Raw genomic sequence first — 21,713 nt, forward strand, 5'->3', positions numbered from 1 at the left:
GTGGGCTCAGAGCTGAATATTGGTACACATCCACTCCCACTGAGAACCTCCCTGTGAGACAGAACACTGTTCTTATATGACTCATTAGGTCCTTATATATAGCCTGCATTGATTCTACCAATGTTTCTGGGACTTCAAACCACGACAGTACTCCCCAAATAAGCTTTCTTGGGGCCTTGTCATGTGCTTTCTCCGAGTCGGGAATGCCCAGTTGGACTCTATCATCATCTCGAGCTTCTTCTTAACTATCTGTCTCACTGCAAACATCGGGTCAGGGTCAGTTGTGTTGCATCCTGATCTGAATCCAGATTGCTCATCTCCCATCTTACTTTTTATTACTCTGCATATCTGTTTATCAATCACCCTCTCCAGAACTTTCAAGCAATGTGACAGGAGTTTGATACCTCTGTACTGCCCACAGTTGTAAATGTTACCTTTGTTCTTCTACACTGGAATGAGTATGCTTATTCTCCAGTCATCTGGGATACGTTTTTCGCCCCATACTGCTACGAGTACCTTCAGGAGCCATTTCTCCCCTATCTCACCCAGTATCTTTATCCCATCTCCTGTGCCCTCATCTGAGCCTGCTGCTTTCCCTGACATCATTTTCCTAAGTGCTATTCTTACTTCTTCTATGTGGGCTCCTCTTCTTCTCTCATCGTAAGCTATCTCTGGGGCAGTACAGCTTCTGGGGTTTTCTTCATTCAGTAACTGCTGGAAGTACTCCTTCCATCTGCCTTTGATGTTCTGTGGAATGGTGAGCATGTTGATGCTGGCATCCATTATGAAGGGTGTCTGACTATCTTCTTTATCTTTCTTTGTCTTGCAATCTGATAGTTTCTTTGTGCCACCTGCGAGTCACTTTCCAGATGCTGGTGGAGTGCCTTCAGTGCACTGTTCTTTTCTATGGCAACTCCTTTCTTAGCTTCTTTGTTAGTCAACCAGTATTACTTCCTAGCTTTGTCCATCTTTTCAGTCTCCTATTTTTTACTATACTCTTTCTTTCTTTCTTTTGATGACATCCTGGACTTCTGCATTCCACCACCAGCTTTCCTTATTTATTTATTTATTTCAGTTTGGTTACCGGGGAAGTCCACTGGGCCAGTGGTGTGCCCATTTTCAGTGGAGGCCCGGGGAGAAAAGCTCCAATAAGCAATATGGTTACAAGGTTACATAATGCAATGGTGAGTACATACATAAATGGATACAAAGGTTACATAATACAGTGGAAAATACATATATACAATCAGGTACAGGGGATAAATTGTCATTGAAATACAATTTTGACATAGGTAGCACAGTTTGTAGGTATTTACTTTCAGGACAGTAAGTTTAAATTGACTGGACAATAAGTATATATGACTTACTTGATATTTACAATATATACAATACTTGGAGTCAAGAGAGAGAGGATGCTTAGTCTGAGTATGTTAGCTTAGGTTTAATTAGGATAATAGAAAAGAGGTAATAGTGCAAAGAAAAGCAGGAGAATGAAGAGTTCAAAGGGGAAAATTCTTAAGATAGTTATGTAGGGTGAAAGCAGGAGCATTTACGTTTAGTGGATAGGTAAGAGAAAAGTAGGGTTTTGAAGGATTCAGAGTTAGGTGTAGTCCTGAGTGAAGGAGGGAGAGAGTTCCATTTTTTGCCAACAGTGAAAGAGAGAAGGTGTTGGCCTGCAGGGCGTTTGGGTTTGTGGACAGAGATTAAATTTTGGTGTTCAGATCTCAAAGATCTGGTTGGGATGTAAGGGGGAAGGATGTTTGTTAAGGCTGGGCATTTATCTGGATAGAATATTAATTTGTGGGCAGTGGTTAGTTGGAAATAGTCTAGGAGGTTTGGGAGTTCCAGCCAGTTCAGAGATTGTAAGGTTAGGCAGTGGTGAGTAGAGGTTTTGGATTTAGTTGCGAATTTGGAGATTTTATTATAGCAAGTTTCGAGTTTAGAGGTGCTGGAAGAAGATATGTAGAGGGGCTCCATATAATAGAGAGGGTAGGAGGTAGATATTAGCAATAGTTTGCCTTGCTGAGTTGGAGAGAAAGCGGTTATTTCTATAGAGCATGCCTAGCTTTTGATGGGTTTTCTTGATGTTTTGTTGGATGTGGATATCAAATTTAAGGTGTTCGTCTATGGTAATGCCGAGGAGTTTTGCGGAAGGGACCACTTCTATGGCAGAGTTGCTTTGGTTAAGGACTTTGAAAGCATTCTTGTCGAAAGAGGGAGGAAACAGCAGAATTTTAGATATGTTAGAGTTGAGCGAGAGATGGTTTTGGTGCATCCAGTTTTCGGTAGTGGAAAAAGCTGTTTGAGTTTTAGTCAATAGTTCAGGAAGGTTGGAGGCGGCACAGACTAAGGTGGAGTCGTCTGCATATTGGATAACTGTTGTATCAGGGATGATTGAGTGAAGGCTGTTAATGAAAATGTTGAAAAGCATGGGTCCGAGGATGGACCCCTGGGGAACACCGGTGGGTGTTGGCAAGAAGGAGGAGGTAGAATTCTTCCATCTGACAGCTTGAGATCTGTCAGATAGGTAGCTGGAGAACCAGGAAAGGGTATCAGGGGAGAGATGAAGGTTGGAGAGATGAAAGAGAAGGTGCTTGTGGGAGATGGTATCAAAGGCTTTGGAAAGGTCTAGCAGTACTGTGGATACTAGAAATCCAGAATCGTGTGCTCGATTTACTGTGTCTAAGAAGGATAGTAAGGCGGTAGTGGTGCTGTGGCCAGGGCGGAAGCCATGCTGGGTGGGAGTTAAGTGGAGATTCTGAGTTAAAAAAGGCATAAGTTGGTGATGGACACATTTTTCAAGTATTTTTGATAATGGTGAGAGTATGGCAATTGGGCGGAAATTAGAGATATTGTAGTTTTTGCCTCCTTTGTGTAGAGGTAGAATGAAGGCAGATCGCCAAAGTTTGGGTACATAAGACTCTTTTAAAGATTTGTTAATTAGGATGCTGATAGGGAGAGCAATACCATCAGCAGCAGTTTTGAGGAAGGAGGAGGGTAAGTTGTCTGGGGCATTTGAGCAAGGCTTTAGTTTTGATAGGAGTCTTTTTATGAAATTGGTTGGTACAAGTTTGAGTTGGAAATTAAGCGTACAGTTACTAGGGGTGCTGGGAGTAGAGGAGAGAGAGTTGGATGGATTATTGTTGGGAAAAGATTTGGTTAGATTAGCTATGGATTCTGTAAAGAATGTGTTGAAGTGAGAGCTTAGTTTTGAGTCGGTTAAGCTAGGGTCAGGGCAGGGATTATTCCTAGATCCTGGGTGGAGTAGGGAATTAATAGATTTCCAGAATTGTTTAGGGTTCTTGTTATTATTGGGCTGAAGTTTATTGTAGAAATTTTTTTTGTCTGAGGTGATTCGTTTCTTTACTTGGTTGCGGAGTTGGGTGTATTGAAGCAAGGTAGAAGGCATCTTATTTATTTGGTAGAGCTTCCAGGATTTGTCCCTGGAGTGCATGATTTGTTTAGTTTCTTTGGATAGCCAAGGAGCAGAATTAGTCTTGATTTGTTTGTTTCTTGGTGGGGCTTGGGAGTTGAGGGTTTTTAGGAAGATAGAGTTAAAATATTCTACTGCATTGTCAAGGGGAAGAGTATAAAGGATTTGCCAGTTTATGTATTTAAAAGTGTTTGAGAAATTTGAGGGGTTGAAGTTGCTGAGATTGCGAGTGTGGATATAGTGGTGTTGGTGTTTAGTATTGTTGGTTGAGCGATGTATGAAAGCAGGGAGATGGTCACTGAATGTGTCTGGGATAGTACCAGAGAGAGTTATTTTATTTGGATAGGAGACTAGGACCCAGTCGATGATTGATCCTGGGGGGTGGTGTTCGTTAGGGCGAGTAGTTGTCTGTATTACTTGGGGAAATTGTAGAGGTTAATGAATAATGAGGGAGAAGGTGACTTGATTTTATTCCAATCGATATTAACATCACCTAGAATGTAGGTTTCTAAATTTATTTTAGTAGAGGCCCAGTGAAGAATATTTTCAAGGGTAGAGATGTTGTCACCTGGGGAAATATATAGCGAGATAATGTAGATATTTTTATGTTTATTTAATTGTAGGAGACAAGCGGTTAGTTCAGTATTTTTGAATTTTGGAATTGGAGTTTGTAGAGGAATTAGAGAGAGAAGGTTGGAGTAGATTAGAGCAGAGCCTCCACCTTTTCTGTTCAAATGGTCACTTCTATGGATTTGGAATCCAGGTGGTAGGATTTCGGAGTCAGCAATATGGGGTTTTAGCCAGGTTTCTGAGATGGCTAGGATGTCAGGTTGGTTGTGGGAAATCCAAACTTGTATTTGGTGTATTTTGTTATTAAGGCTTTGGGCATTTATGGTGAAGAACTTAAGGGTGTTAGGACAGGAGGTAGAAGAAGAAGAGGGAGGGGGGAGAGTGGATGTGTGAAATGGATGAAGTGGGGGAGGGGGGAGTTTGTTGTGAGGCAAGGGCCAGGGTTAGGATGGATGTCTCCAGATAAGGCTAGGTCATTATTGGGAATAACTTTTAGCTTTTTGGGTTTATTGAGAAGGAAGCTGTTTGCGGCTAGTTGTGAATGAAGAGTGAAGGTATTTGTTGTGGTGGAGAGGAGTTTGGGGAGGAATAGGTGTAGTAGGCTAGGATAAATAAGAGAGGGTGTTATTGTATGGAAGTGGGATGCTAGAAATGGTTTAGGGTGAGTGCATGGGATGGTTTGAGAAGGAGGTAGGCATAGGGGTGTTTTGGAAGAGTAAGAAGTAGCCGAATAAAGAGGAATTTGTAGCACATGAAGGGAGCATGAGACAAGGATAGTATAAATGGTATGGGAAGATATACTAGGAGAATGTGAGGAAAAAAAGAAGGGAGAGATGTACGAGGAAGTTTACAGGTTAATAGAGGAGAAGAGGTAGAGGAAGTAGAGGGGGAAGTAAGTCTTTACAGGGAGAGAGAGAGAGAGATTGAGTAAGTAGGATAAAGTGGGTTAAGGGGTGTAGGGAGGAGTAGGAAAGGGAGGAGAGATAAGGAGAGGAAAGTGATTAATTAATTGGTTTGGGTGGGAGGGGTTAGTCAGGAATAAATGTAGAGGTACTGGGGGCGGGTGGGAATTGGGGGCAGGGTAGGGGAGCAGAGTGAGCCCGTAGGGCGAACGGAGTGGGAAGAGCCAAAGGACGGAGAAAAAAGGGAGGAAAACAATCAGTGGAGTGAGAGCCAGAAGGTGAGTTTGCACAGTTATGTTAAGTAAAAAGACTGACAACAAGTTAGAGTTATGGTTAGAAATGAAAGAGAAATAGCAGTAGAAGGTCAGAGGCTATGTGGGATAGGGATAACTTATTTCCACACCTGGCTTGGCCACATATTTGTTTTGTAGTCCTCACACATGCTGTTTTGAGGCCCTGCCATTCATCTTCAACTCCATCTATCTCCTCCTCTCCTTGAGGTGCTGCAGCCTTGAGTAATTCCTTGAACTGTTGTACTTTCTCTCCTGTCAACTTCCAGGTTTTCAACTTGGTATCTGTTGACCTTAGAGCCTTCTATGACCATTGTTTGGAGCTGATTGTGGCAACCAGTGGTTTATGCTGTGGGCCGACTATTAACTTTACAATCACTGATTCTATGCTATCGCTGTGGGGTTCTTCCCACCTCCAAAAAAACACGCTGAGTGTTTCCATCTCAAACTCATCAAAGAATGGAGCTGTGAACAGCTAAACAGCCTCTATATGGAGCCCATAGGTGAAGAGTTGTATAGACCAACTGTTTTGGGCATCTGCTGTGGTGTGCAGTATCCTCAAGATAGGAGAACACAGATCACACAGTGCATGCCATGGCAGGGGTATCCACTCAATGGTGTAAAATATGGCTCTAGGTGATTCTGTCATGTTGACAATAAAATAGTTAACACTAAGAAAAACATTGAGTATTACATGTGATAGCATGCAAAACTATATTTCAAGTACTTCATGGCTCAGACTTGCAAACAGCCCTCAGAATTTTGCATCTCTGAAAACCTACCTATATAATATTCTTTGTATGAGTGCCTATAAGCTATATAATTTCATTATCAAATCTTATTTGCTATTTGCTTAAGCTAAAACCTTACTCAATCCAAAGTTTATATTTCCAATCTTGTCAAAGTGGATATTTTACTCCCAGAAAACTTTTGCAACACTATACAGCAGTGGCACAGTACCTACAAATATGATATCATAGGGTAAACAGATAATATAGTATCAAAGTATGAGGCAAAAAAGAAATGTGTGTTATCAGTGAATTTAGACTGCACTTTACATAGCATAACAGTGTATTTATGTAAGTATGACATGGTACGGACAGACTTTGATGCCATATGGCAAGCACTTGGTCATCCAATTAAAACTTTCTGTGATATGGAATGTTCCATTAGACTGATGTGTGTGTGTGTGTGTGTGTGTGTGTGTGTGTGTGTGTGTGTGTGTGTGTGTGTGTGTGTGTGTGTGTGTGTGCGCATGCACGTGTGTGTGTGTGTGTGTGTGTGTGTGTGTCTGTGTGTGCGCGCATGTGTGTCTGTGTGTGTGTGCACGCATGTGTGTCTGTGGGTGTGTATAGTGTGTGGGTGTGCGCGCATGTTTGTGTCTGTGTGTGTGTGTGTGTGTGTGTGCGCATGCACGTGTGTGTGTGTGTGTGTGTGTGTGTGTGTGTGTGTGTGTGTGTGTGTGTGTGTGTGTGTGTGTGTGTGTGTGTGCGCGCATGTGTGTGTGTGTGTGTGTGTGTGTGTGTGTGTGTGTGTGTGTGTGTGTGTGTGTGTGTGCAGGCACACGTGTTTGTGTGTGTGTCTTTGCATATACATGTGCATCAAAATGATTCCTGTCTCAGTCAGCTTTTGTGGGTAATTCTATTTTTGCTTTGAAACAGTCCTCTTACATACCTCACAACTGTCCAGATTTTCACAGAATGTCCAGATTTTTGCCTCATATTTTTGGTCTGTTCCTGATAAAACTGATGGTTTAATGGCAAATTGTTGAGGAGTAAAGTAACTAAGTAGTCTTAAATAATAACATAGATTTCAGTTTCAGACTTCAAATCCGCCAGACACATAATAATTGAAAACCCGTCATTCTAGCAACTTTCAAGGTTTATACAGGCAATATTTCAAATCTGTCCCTATTTTTGAGCCTTTGTTCCTCATTATTTTGGTCATTGTGCAGATTATTTGCACTGAGAGGTTGAGAGGCTTGGTCCTCCAATAGTTTTAACTCACCATCCAGACAACAATGATGAACAGCACTCCCAATTTTGTCGTAGATTGCAGAATTAGTGTTGGAGATCACTAAGCTCATCTGCTAGTGGTGTACTGATGGTGGAGTGACACTAATGCTCTTGTCTCTTTTAAATTCCCTCATTGAATTTATAGAAGAAATCTCCCAGTCAATAAAAGGGGGTATTTCCTCCCAAATGATTCTCCATCAAAGGAGGGTGACAATAATGTTTTAGCTTTCCATTCTTTCTTACTTTCTTCTTTTTGTAGGCCTTGCTCAATCCAGGCCATTTTCAAAGCCAGGTGACAAGAATCGTATAGAGAAGCCAGAAGCATGATACTCCTGATTTTTACAGAAACAGGTATGAATAGCTGCGTAACCAGTCTACTTTATTTGCACAGATGACTAGTTTCCTGCGGCCGTAAAACATTAACAGTTGGGAAGCCTTCAGCGTGCTCATGCTTTTGAGTAGTTGGTTATTTTTATGCATAGTCATAAGACACGGATAAAGGAGAAGAAGCCCCAAGTGTGACAGCATTGTGACAGCTTCTTTTGTTATCATATAGTACCAATTACGAAGCAGCTCTGAGACAGTCACCTTATCAAAAGACTTGCTTTTACTTATCATTTGGATCTTCAGAAGGAATGAGAAGGAAACTTAAAGAAAGAAAATAGAGAATCACTTAACCTTAATTGTTGTTCTTCAAGGAGCTTCCAGCAAATTCTGGGGAATGTGGACATGGTGATTATATCCAAGGCCACTGTCTCATAGACACTACACCAGTTTCTTGATGCCACACAAGGAGGATTATATGTGGTACCCATATACCACAGTGGAGAGAAACAATATAATGCAGGCATTTTATGTAACAGCCTCATTCCCTGAGATGCTGAATGCCATCAGTTGCACCCATGTTGCCATAAAGGCCCCATCTGGACACAAAGACTGTAGTGTATTAACCATTCAGGATTCCACTTCATTAACCGTCAGGTTTTCTGCATTGCACAGGGAATAATACATAACGTGACAGTGTTCTATCCAAGCAGTGCCCATGATTCACACATCTGGAGCATGCCCAACCTAACAGCATTTTCTGTAGGATGATTCCTCATGGACATCTTAATGGAAATGCTGGATACCCCTTGGACTCAGGGCTCATGACAATGTATTTTATTTATTTATTTTACCTTTGTTAACCGGGTAGAGTCCAGCTGGGCAAGTAGCCCATTTTCAGCAGAGCTGGAGACCCGGGGAGAAAAGCTCCATAACAGCAGTACAAAAAGATTACAAAAATTTTTAAAAGATTTACAAACAATATACAAAAAGTATGACAGTTGCCAATAATCACAATTTACAAAAAGGGAATATAAAACAGAAAACATTACACTTCCTAAGCCTTACTACAGACAGTAATATGAAACTCATTAGATATATAACTAAAAAACATTGTGGTATTTTAGAATGATAAGAAATCCACACAGTGTAGCAAAAAAAGCATAAAACACCGCCCTATAGTAGAACTAAAACATCACAGAACATGTGTTGACTGATGAAGGCCCTCTTCATATGTTCAGTTGCCTTCAGTGGCAATCTGCAGTATGCTATAGAAATACAAATCAACATATTTGCGATGTATGTAATTATAGGCAATCTATTGATATGCAGACAGATAAAGCAGGGTATTGACATCAGGGGAGAGGGTGCCCTGAAGTCAGCAGTGAAGGAGATGCTTGATGAGGAGTCTGAAGAGGAGCTGGGTGTAGAGGATAACCATGCAAGGCATTGACAGGTGCTGTGTTTTGTGGCACTTCCTAAGAGGCAGTGTCTGGTTTACAAATCCGGGCCAGATTAGGCATAATAAAAATGATGTAATACTACAAGCAGTCTATGCTATATCATGCATGGACTGGCCACATAGTGCACTAGACACAGGCTACCCTGGTAATAGAGTAGTGAGGTCAGGGCACATTCTCATCATATACACAAGTGGGGAGGGTCAAACAGGTGCCAGCAACCAGCACTGTGGGAGGAAGACTAATGATGCAGGTATGTCAGTAAGTGTGTATGTGTATGTCATGGCCTGGTGAGTATGGTAAGCTGGAAAGACGAGGAGGTGGTGTCTCCAGTGTGGTGTATTTGAGCAGAGACTGGTGGTAATGTTAGGAATGTGTGTGTGTGTGTGTGTGTGTGTGTGTGTGTGTGTGTGTGTGTGTGTGTGTGTGTGTGTGTGCGTGTGTGCGTGTGTGCGTGTGCATGTGTGCGCGCGTGTGTGTGTGTGTGTGAATGTCACTGGCGCAGTCTGCATCAAGCACAAAGGATGGTCTGCTCTGAGACAGCAAACAGCAGGTTGTGCCTTGGGTAGTTTCAGCACATATACCATGTATGCATTTGTATCCATAGAGTGCTACAGTGTCCTTGGCATTGGTGGCAAGCACAGAGAATGTGGCACTACAGAATCTAGACCATCTCCTGGCCATCTCATGGTGGACATCACCACCAATAGTGGAAGAGGATTGGCCATGATATTTGCAATGCCTGCAAGCACTTTGAGAATGTAGATTCCCCACTGTGTCTTTCAAAGCTGAAACATAAATGGGTAAAGCCCAACCTGAGTTGATCACACAGGCCTCATACCACACCAATCAGCTCTGCAATGTCTCTGCTCTCCTCAGCCAGTACTTGTATGACATCTAGCACATCCATTGTGTGACAGCCATGGGCAGACAACTCAGGTGTAAGGAGGGAAACAAGGCATTGACACACACAAGAACATTTTTATGTATTTAGTTAACATTTGTTTACCAGGAAAGTCTGACTTGGAACGAAGCCAATTTTCAGCAGAGGCCCAGGGAGAAATGTTCCAGATACATGTCTTTGTAATGTGGGAGGAAACCCACACTAACACAGGAAGGACATGTAGACTCCGCACAGAAGGCACCCTAGCCGAGAATCGAACTGGAGAACCTCTTGCTGTGAGGTGATAACACTACCTCTGCACCACTGCGCCATCCACATTGACCACTACTTTACTCCTCAGAATCATGGGAGCTGCCAAAACCCACTGTTTTCTATGATGAAGGTAATGAGGGTACACTATGGGATTTTAGGTGGCCAACTGATGTCCTACTACAGTATCCTGAGACATAGGGTGGATTACATAGACAATAAAGCAGTGTTTCAGGAAGAAAGTGTGATATGCCCCCACATTTCCTATGCCTCACACTGCCACCATGGCTGCAGACTGTTCCAGACTGTGGAAGCTGTCATCTTCAGACTCATACAGTTCCCCAAACAGGTATGTCAACTTCCATGGTGGAGGATCCAAACACCAAAGCACCTGTGAAAACAGGCAAACACACCCAAGAATAAAAATACTACTTGACACTTGTGGATTCCAGTGAGGCTACAGTTATGAAGCAAAATAACAGGCAAGCAATATAGGTCACTTATAGACTGATGTTGCTTGTATGAACATGCTCATTATGGCTCTGGTACTGACTCTAGCATGTTGCACCTCATAATTATATGTAAGGGTATACCCAAGTGGAAGATCACTCAGTGACACTTGTGGTGGTCAGTGAAGTTCTACACCAGTGAAAAGTTCTTCACTGGGTATGAGGATGCTGTTATGACCCCTAGACAGAGATAACAGAAACTTTTCCATGTCAATTAGGGATAACTGTTTAGGTGAACCCCAACTCATGGTGTTTACTCCTCTGCAAGGCAAGTTGCTTTGATGAGGTCATGATAGATTGTTTAGATGGCGACATGGCATCCTATGACCAATTATGGCCACTGACAGCATTTCCCTGTACAGCAAGGTCCAGCCAGACATGCTTGTGGAAAACACATTCAATCAATCTTGTCCATAAGGAGTGTCTGCAACATGTATTCATAAAGAGTCTACTCTATAAATGTGAGAATAGAAATATAGCAAATTTTTAGCCTGTGATATCTGTCACACCCACATTATAGCACTCCATCACATAGTCTACAGCTACCACAGACTTTTCAACACATAACTCACACAAAGGCACAGGCCACCTGTACATCTGCCTGCTATGTAGTAGCAGTCAATATCTGATTGTAGGTGTACCTTCTAACATATCACACAGCACGTACCTGCAAAACTTGCAGTTGCAGTTTTACTTTATCTCTGCATACTAATACGTGTTCTAATAATCGTGGCCCCACAACCTGACATATATGGCCTCCACTGCACATGCAGATGGCTACAGCTCTGGCCCATTGTACCCTGTCTGTCTGCTTTAGTGATGAATTGCTACACATATTTCCTATGTACCTGGCTGCTTCTGATGTCACCCACCTTGCTGATGGCACATCCCACAACATCACAAACCAGATATGCTAGTAGAATGGCCATAGTCCAACTGATGTGAGCTCCCTTGCATTTGTATGTGTGCACTATGACATGAGGCTGAGGCCCACTGCAAATCATCCCTGAAAATGTCACTCACTAACACTGTGGCAGTAAACTCAATAGCTAAAAGGCAACTGCTCCTGTGTACCCAGTTCCCATTCAGCAAATAGCTGTTGAAACCCCCAACAACTCTAACAGCAAAAATAAAATTTCAGCTGTCATTTCAAATCAGTTCCCCAACATGAGCAGGCAGTGTCCCATGAACACTTACCTCAGCTATAGTAAATAAATCTGTCCTATTTTCTTCTGCACCCCACTTCCTTTGCTGGGACACAGTGAGTATTTCTTTGATTACCGCAGTCATTACCGTCTCTGCATTATCCTACAATTTCAAGGAGAACAGAATGGCAATTATGCTAATGAGCCAGTTATAGGCGAGTGTCTCTGAATAACAGTTTTCAGCTAATGCATACTGGACCAAGGCTGTGCTGTGAGACTTGGATGTGATGATACACCCACATGAACGGTTAAAAATCACATCAGTCATGTGTGGGTGGGTCACTGACCCCAGTGAGCACGTTGATATATTAAACTTTTATTGTGGCTCCTGGAGGTTCCAAAGAGCAACCATGGGATGGGATATGGGATTTCTGGCCTATATACAAGCATATCATAATACCATTCACACCAAAACACTACCCTGCCACCTCATGAATTTATGAGGAGCTATATGGAAGTATCATGCACTGTTTTGCTGTCTTAATGGCCAATAATGTGTTTCATTTGATGGTAGAGACTTGAATCATAGGATCATAAGCTCATACGAGGTTACTAGGCTAATGGCTCTGGGGGCCTTACAAGCCTAGCCAAGAGTTTATCCCCAAAAAAGAAACCTCGGTCAGCACCTGTCACCCCTGTCAATGAGGGATACAGGTGGAACCCCTGTGACTAATTTGTGGTTTCCTATCCAATCATCAATGTTGCACTTGAAGAGGGTCAGCAAGGTACTCTGTTTGACATGTATGGGAAGGCTATTCCAGAGAAGAGGCAGCCTCAAATGTGCTACAATATTACTCTAGATTTGACCTGTGAAGTATCCAAGGCTTTCATGGGTATTGTGTGGCATGGCTTCCAGGTGGTACTCCAAGGGATTCTATAATATTTCTGTATTCAGTATACAGAGGCTACTAGGTGCACCTGTTGGGGACTTCTCACAAGGGTCCCAGTATAAAATGGATGCTTGTCACTGCTTTGCCAAGACAGTGAATGCTAAAATAGCCTTAAACCAGTCAGTGGAATAGTGCCGGCACCATGACAGTGACCTTCTTCCCAAAGGTTAGGGAAAGTGTAGCTAAGTTGTCTAGTAAGAACACATGATAGGTACATTTTAATATAATGTAATAAATAACTTCCAGGCTACCTGCTGGACATATGCTTCATGTACATTTTTCATTTTTTTCATGTTTTTCAGCTCCTAAACTGGCTGAGAGAAATCATCTCTTCTTTCAGGGTTGTATGGACGTTCACACCAGACACAGGGCTAAGCACATACCTGTATTAGTATAACAGCATATGGAAGTCATAGCAGCAGACTATGTTGTGATTAATAATGATATCCACTCTGCCCACAGGAATACACACCTCTGGACACATCTGCATTCTCTACACAAGCCAAGGTGTTGTCCTACCCACACTACCTGTGTAAGGTACCCACAATATAAGAATAAGGATTATATGCTTGGCACAGCTTGCCCTTACAACATGCCAAGGGCCATAGTCTACCATTCACCTATGTAGTTGGCCCCTTCCTTGCTATATGCGCTGCCATAGCCTGTCATTCTTATAGGGCACACCAGACAGATCGTACAGCATAATGCATACATTGAACACTGCCCCAATTAACCTCATGATGGTGACACTTATACATGTCATAATAGGGATATGACACCTTTTGGCTATTCTGACTTGGACTACTGGCTATAATATACAATAATGGACCACCAACTATTGACTGCTACCCATGATTGGGCGACTGGATTCACTGGTGTTGATGTGTCCCACTATACAGTCAGGTTGCCCTTTGAAATCTGTATAGCTGGTCATGTCCTCCATTCCCTTCCTTGCCTTTAGTCATATAACGTAGCAGTAAGAGGTGTGCTGCAATACCTCCCATGGCCCTTGCTCTCTCATACTGCCCCACCTGCCTTGTACTCCCACATATACATGTTGGCCCTGGGTAGGATCTATGTCTTCATGCCCCTTGTGAACCACTGCCTGCAAGTAAATTTTATTCTGTAATCCGCCTGGTCAGAAGTTTCCTCAAAACTGCCAGCACATACCTAACACCATTGTATTTCTACAAGTGCTTTTATGCCTGTTAGTCAACAGCACACCTGCTAATGTTCTTCTCTGTTGTGTCTCTCTGCCTCACTATCCTTGTATTATATTTATTCAGCACTTGCTGTTTTGTCTCTGTTTATGTTACTGTGTTATGCAGTGTCAGACACAGCTGTATCTGTAGTATTGCAGTGGTCGACATGCCATTGACCTGCCCTGCTGTCTCCTCCTAGGTGTCCAGCTGCCTCCATGCCTGTCTCTTCATGGGGTGATGAAGGTTATCCAGAGGGGCATAACCTGGTGGGTTCCATGGTGGCCTCCAGTGGTCCACCACTTAAACAATGTTGTCACACAAAATGTGAATACCACCAGTAGGTTCTAATATGTTAACCAGAAGGAGGTGGAGGAAGGTGGTGATGGCAGTGGTGGACTGATGGCTTGTCATCAACACTGATCATCTGATGAATATCCTTGTATGACTGGCAAGGGTGCACCATTGCCTGGACCTGTACAACATTCCAACAGAGGCAGGGATGAACAGGAAAGGGAGTAATCAGGAGGAGTGAACGCTGGCTGTGTGAAGCCCTGAGCAACAAGAAAGAGAGCTGTCACCTCACCCAACACCTGATCATGATGTAGGAAGCTGTCACCTCACCCAGCACCTGATCATGATGTTACTCTTCCCTGAGTTTCACTTCCTTCCACAGTTTGTAGTCCAGTCCTCCCAATCACCAGTTGTTCCACTCCATCTGTCTGTCTGTGTATCTCCATCATCTCTCATTCCCTCCTTTGTGTTAGCACCTCCCCTGCAGGTCTTTATCTGTGTTCTCTGTTTGTCTGCCCCTGCTACAATATCTACATATCTTTTCTGCCCACAATTTCCAATTTTATTCTCCCCAAAAATTCCCTTACTTAGTTCCCCTCTACCTTTCTTAAAAAAATTGGCATCTGTCTCACAAAAAGAAAAAAATATATCCTTTCTTCCTAACACCTTCCCAATTTCCTTATTCTTGTCCTTCTGTGTGTTTGCTTCTCCTCCTTCTTTTTCTTCCTAAAAATGTATATAAATAGGTAGGGACTTTCCTTTGAAGCCCTTACTATGGGTGTCAGCAGTTTTTGGATTAGTGTGACTATGCTCGTGTGGACAAGATGCATTTCCATGCACATTACTGGGCTTCATTGGTCACATGACTATCTTTGTAGTATAGTCCTCTTTTTACAGTCTCAGTAGTTTTCACCAGAATATTTCTTAATTAGTTACTCCTTATCACGTTAATTGCCTCCTATTACATTTTTAATTATCTTCAACCATGTCAAGCAAATCTGACGACACTAATTAGCTATCACATGGCTTCATAAGTGATGTTTCTGAATTCCAGGATTATGATGTTTACCAATTTTGTTGAAGTTCTTTTCAGTTTCTTTCCTCATATTTCAAAGCACAGTTAAAATCAGAACTATGTTCCAGGTTGATCAGTTTCTTATAATTCTGCATGCCCACATGGAGTGCTAACACTGGATCGTATTGTGAATCTACCGAACTGTAAACCATATTTGCCAACGCGTCTGGAATTTATGAATATTTATGAATATTTATCAAAAAAGATGCCAGTTTAACACAAGTATTTGCATTTTAATAGTCGAATGCATGCAGGAAACAGAAGGAAACAAAAAGATAGAAATAAGAAATAATCTAAAGATGAAAGAAAGAAGGTGGCAAGAGCGGATGAATCATAACACCGCAGGAGTTTTTTGAACTCATAAAATGATTGAGCAATCAACATGCAGAGGTGGAGAAGGTACAGCTGAAATAAATTCCTACTTTAATTGTTTTCACACAAAATGGAACATGTTCTTTTTGACATATGTTGCTTATCTTCTACAACTCATTTTAAAATCTTCCTATGCCAGAAGTGGTCAGCAGTTACTTATCTGTACATATGCAGCATTTCATTTTTTTGTAAGTAACAGTATAGCAGGCACCAATATTTAGAGTTACACATTTATTCTGCTATATTCAGAACTGACAAAATGTGTTGCTTATCTGGGCAGGAATTTTGCATCTTTTCTACAAGCATGAACACCGGTTTGCATTTGAATGGCTGCAGAGATTGTCTGGGGTTTTTAAAATGTATGCCTGCTAGAAAGTTAATGATGCTTCAATATTCAGCTGTACCACAGTTTCATACAGTAATAATTTCACCTTCCTTCTGGAAGAGATACCATACCCACTGTTTCTACATGTTTGTATACTTCTTCATTTCATATCACTAACCGTATGAAAAATGCACTACATTATGCATGACTTTAAAATCCCAAATGGACACGTTTCTGCTTCACATTGAATAACGTGTTGAGCTTTATGATTTTGCAGCATGGAACTTATAGAATCAGAATTTACAAGGCAACTGGGCCAGACAGCCATAGACACTTTGCCACCATTACACATTTCCTCTTTTTTCAAGGAGTGATACTCCAGTGATACCTCTGGTGAATTTGTGAATACTCATGTAATTGTCTGATTCCTTCTTAAAGGGAGATAGTGTATCACATTGCTTGACCTGAAGAGGATGGTTATTCCAGAGAAGGGGTAGTCATTGCATAACAAAGCTGTCTTTCCACTATGATTTGTTTATTTGCTGAAACAGGTTCAGATCTCTGGTTCTAGTGTTCACGGGACTGTTTGATTTGTGGATACATGAGACACCTAGAACTGCCAGACCTTAATGGTCCAGAATGCAAAGCACAGATCACCACTAAGGAGTCTGCAGGATACTGAATACATGGACAAGGTCTTCAGCCTCTCTTGATAGATCAAGTTCTTTAGTCCCATGATCTTTTTTGTCAGGTATCTTTGAAGTCTTTCTAACAACATGTTTAGTAAGATACAGCTTGAAGGGGGCATTGTATTCCACAATAGGCCCGACAATGTAGAATATAAGAATTTACTGACCACTGTTGTTATATGATGGTCAAAGGAGAAGGATTTGTTTTACCATGTTTGAAGCTTTCTCACGATATCTTCATTTTGAAGAGTGGTGTTTTCTATACTTAAACTAGGTGAAGGGTTTATTTGCCAAATGCAGCAATATCAGATTTTTTAGCATTTAATTTTAGTTCATTTTCAGCAAACCATCTATTAACATGTACATTCACTTTGTTGCTTCTGATTTTTGATTTGGGATCAGAGAAGTATATGTTGAATAGCAAAGGTCCTAGCACATAACCCTGTGATACTCCACCGAATACTTTCTTACACTCTGAGGACATACCTGTCACCCCCAATATGGATTCTGTCACTCCACCTAACTACAAAGGGAGCAATTGGAAGGGCATTTAGCTTGCTGATAATGTTGGCATGTGATATAGTATCAATTTTTTTGGCAAGATCAAGGTAAGCTATAGAAAGAGTGTAACCACTGTCTATGACTTGTGTTACCCTCTGACAAAATTTACCAGCTTCATTAAACAGGACTTACCCATAGCAAAGCCAAACTGCTGAGGGTTAAGTTTTATAAGATTTTTTTTTATATATCATAGTTTATTAGATCTGTTATGAACTTAAGATTTTTATACATAACTTATTAGATCTTTAATGACCTGTTCTATGGCTTTGCAAATGAGGTTCATCAGGCTAAAATGTCTATAATTCCCAGGGTATATGCTAGGGCCAGTCTTGTGAAGAGGTTCATGGTCACAGCTCATGGAGACATAGAGGATGAAGGTCAATTTAAATGACAGCTATTGCAGCAGGTAGGTCTATTGTCCTGTTCTCTGAGGAAAAATATGAAAACCATAGGCAATAATAAGGTTACGCAATAGTGAAAATCTGGTGGCGGCAATTAGTAATTATTTTCCCTATAGTATGACATGAGTCTGAATGCCTACTGTATGACATCAGTCTGAATGCTGGCATCACTGGCTTCTGAGAAATGGAACAGGTGAAGAGGGACACTATATATTTCTTTGTGCACTTTTCAGCCAGCATACTGACATCAGATATCTGCTGTCCTCAGCTGTGGACCGACTTGTTCCTTTTAAGAACTAGTGGAAACGAATGCTGTCTTGGCTTTTGCTGTGCAGTTTACTACAACTCTCATTTCCTGAGACTACAGCTATGTAATGGCCAGAATACTCACCAGACGCATATACTGCTACACTTTTGCCTTCCCACTATCAAGGTCTATAATCTCCTTACTACATGAATAGCAATCATCTCCCATGTGTCCAGCAGTGCATGCTGTAGTAGTGTGTAGCCTATTATCCCTGTCATTTGTGATGTAGAGTGGGTCACTAAGTGCTCAGTCCTCCCTACCCAGGCTAACTCAGCAACACAAGAGTAACTTACATTCACTACTTCAAAGCAGTCTGGACAGACATCAAGACCCTGAATCATCTGAAAAGGCTTTGCATGGTCTGTGCTCATGTGACAATGTTTCCTGCAATGTTTACGATGTTTCATTTCTAATAGTTTGTCATTCATGACAGCTAGGAGCAGACAGACTGAGACAATAGTAAATATAACAGCCGCTTTCATTTCAACATTCATTTTCTGCAAGCTGAACACACAGTCATTCTGCGTGGGCTAGCCAGTATATGCTCTTGGTGTGCAAAACCTGGTATACCCTAAGAAATTCTGTCTGAAACAGTCAGTCTCTAGTGCAGTATTTGTTTGTTATATTGGGCCCTGTTTCCTTGACACTCAAATTAGGCAAACCAGTTTCAGTGGTCAGGATTCAAAATGAATGAATTTCAACCTATCCTGAGGACATGCAACCTCAGAGATAGTTATAATAAGTAAGGGAGTGGATATAGCAAAGTGTTTTTATGGGGTTATGAACAGCTGATCCTCGTGGAAAATATTTGTCTTTTTTAACCAAATTATTGAACAGATATCATTACCTGGACTTGATGAAATGGATTCAGGTTCATAGGTTCATAGTTTCGTAGGAGATTATTAAGCTAATGGCTCAAGAGCCCTTACAAGCCTTGTCAGTTTTTACCCAGATAAGCTAATGGCTCAAGAGCCCTTACAAGCCTTGCCAGTTTTTACCCAGATTTTACCCAATTTTCTATCCCTAGGAGAAAGATAAGTGTCAGCAAGTTGGGTTTTGACAATTTTTACAAACTACTTCTGTTCATAAGGAACATGGATGCCATCCCAGGACTGAATTTATGATTTCCCATACATTGGTCCAGATTGCATTTGAAGATGGTCATGGAAGGGCTCTGTTTCATGTGAATAGAAAGCTTATACCAGAGAAGGGGCAACCTCTGGGACACTTATTTGTCTCTCCAGCATGACCTATACATGTCAGAGATCACTTTTATATCTTTGGAACGGGTAACCCTCATGCAGTTATTTTTGTGAATATGCAGTATTTCCATCTGGGCTGGCTCAAAGACCACATTGTAGGTCAGGTACAGATCACCCCTCAGTAATTGGTGGGAAACTGAGTACAGTGATAGGGCTTTTAATCAGTCAACATATGGCATGATGGTTATACCCTGCATTTTTTTGGTGAGAAACCTCTGAGAATGCTCCAGCTGTTGCAGGTGCCTGGTGAGCTACATAACAAATGGTCAACTGTACTTGATTACTGGTCTGATGATGGCCTAGTACTGTAGTATTATGACATCCTTAAATGTGGATGCCATTTGCCATGGCATAATTTAAGAAAATATCTGTTCTACTCTCTTGCTTTTTACCCTGTTACATATTTAGTTTAAGAAAACAAAAGTATTTCTGCTTTTTTTATTCTGTGTCCTGTTGCACGTCTGCTGGCTGTAGATTGGATTCAGATCAGCTGAATCTAGTTCTGATTGTGGATCAAGCACTGAAAATCTGGACATCATTATTTGGAGAAGCCCCCCTGTACTCTCATGGCAGGAGAAGGTAGAGTAGAACTAATTAAAGGTTACTGGTTCAGGGTTTAGTTTGAACTTTTTCATTGGCTCTGGGCTCCTTTTGAGCTTTTTCATTTGTTTCCTTGTATTATCTGCCTTGTTCTTGTGTTATATTTAAGACCCGCATTTGGCGTGTTGGCGCTTGTCTTACAAAGGCTCCAGAGATTTAGGCAATCAGCATCTACTCCTCTGTTCATACCAAACCAGCCGAGAGAACTATGAATGTTAAGGTCATTTTTACTACTGCATTTGCTGCACTTTGATGGTACTTCATACCAACTGCTGCTTTTATTTAATTTAAGAAAAGATCTCTTCTGCTGTGTTGCTTTTTACTCTGTTACTTATTTAATTTAAGAAAAAAATGCTTCCGGATTTTACTTTGTGTTCCATTACACTTATGTTAGCCGTGGCATAGATTGGATTCATTCCAACTGGATCCAGTTCTGATTGTAGATTGAGCACTGAAAATCAGGACATCTTTTTTTGGAGAAGCCCCCCTGTACCCTCATGGCAGGAGACGTACAGTAGGACTAACTAATTAAAGGTAACTGGTTCAGGTCTTAACTTGAGTTTTTTCATTGGTTCAGGGCTACATTTGAGCTTTTTCATTGGTTCAGGGCTCATTTTGAGCTTTTTCATCAGTTTCTTTGTATTAGCTGCTTTGCTCTTGTTTGTGTGTAGCACACCCTTGATCACTGCTGCACAGGGGTGGACATTGTCAGCGGTTATTGATGCAAACTTCTTGCATTTTAAATTTTTCTTAGCCCAGTGTTAGTGCTCTTTCTGAGGTTTCTTGTGATCCTGTTCCACTATCAGGTGGAACACTACTAAGTATCACCTCTGAGGTACCATTGAAAATCTCACCCACTAGCCCTTCCTTATTTAGATCTCTTCTCTTGTCAATCTACCTTACCTGGTCCTTCCTGCCCTCTTCCTGTTCTGACCACATTGATTTATCTTGCACTATGGATGGACAATTTCCCACAATTTCTCCAGCTATCTTGGTCAATGTGGGCATCCTGAGGCAGTTTAGCAATTGACTCATGTACAGTAACAGCCTTCTTCTTCTAGTTCACACAAGTTCAACATGTGAGAGATGCATTTGTATGAAGAACCTAGAATCCATGCTCTCCCACACACCAGTCAGTAGATCTGATACTGAGCAAGTTGTCAGCACAAACACCTCACCTCCTTCAACATCCAAATCAATAACATACATACCTACATTTGCAGAGATCCTCATCAGAAGCCTACCTAAACATCACAGACCTCCCATACACAAGCACTTTCACACAATACATCCTCTATAACCACAGTACACATAATAGCTCACACACCAGTGTCTCACCAGACAAGTCCATAAGGCAAAGCATAAGACCAAAGATCTTAGTCACAGGTGACTCCATTGTGAGATACACAGATGTCCCACTCACCAGGTTGGATAAGAAAAAGGTCACGGTCAGCTGTCTCACAGGTGTCAGGATCCAACACATCACACATGCGATCTTTACTCTGTGTCGTACAGACTGCTCAGAGGAAACCTGTGCCTTGCATATAATACAATCTCTGACCCTGTCTTAATGGAAATGCATCACATTCACAAGTCAAACAGTACAAGTGCCACATGCTCAAAGGACATTAACCTGATGTGTGACATCAATAAGACTTGTTGAATGTTACCTTATCTCTGGAAAAGACTTCCAATCTATGTTAAGCAGAGTCCCTTGCTGACCCTAGTTAGGTGTAATTTGTGCGACTGGATAGGAAACCATAAATTACCCCAGGGGTTCCACTTGTATCCCTCTTAGATAGGGGTAACAGGTGCTGATTCAGTGTCTACTTGTAAAAGGCACCCTTGGTAACAAGGGTTAACCTGTCTAGGCTTAT

Source organism: Protopterus annectens, chromosome 1.part1 (genome assembly GCF_019279795.1).
Source record: "Protopterus annectens isolate FY-2018-M chromosome 1.part1, PAN1.0, whole genome shotgun sequence".
NCBI classification, from domain to species: Eukaryota; Metazoa; Chordata; order Ceratodontiformes; family Protopteridae; genus Protopterus; species Protopterus annectens.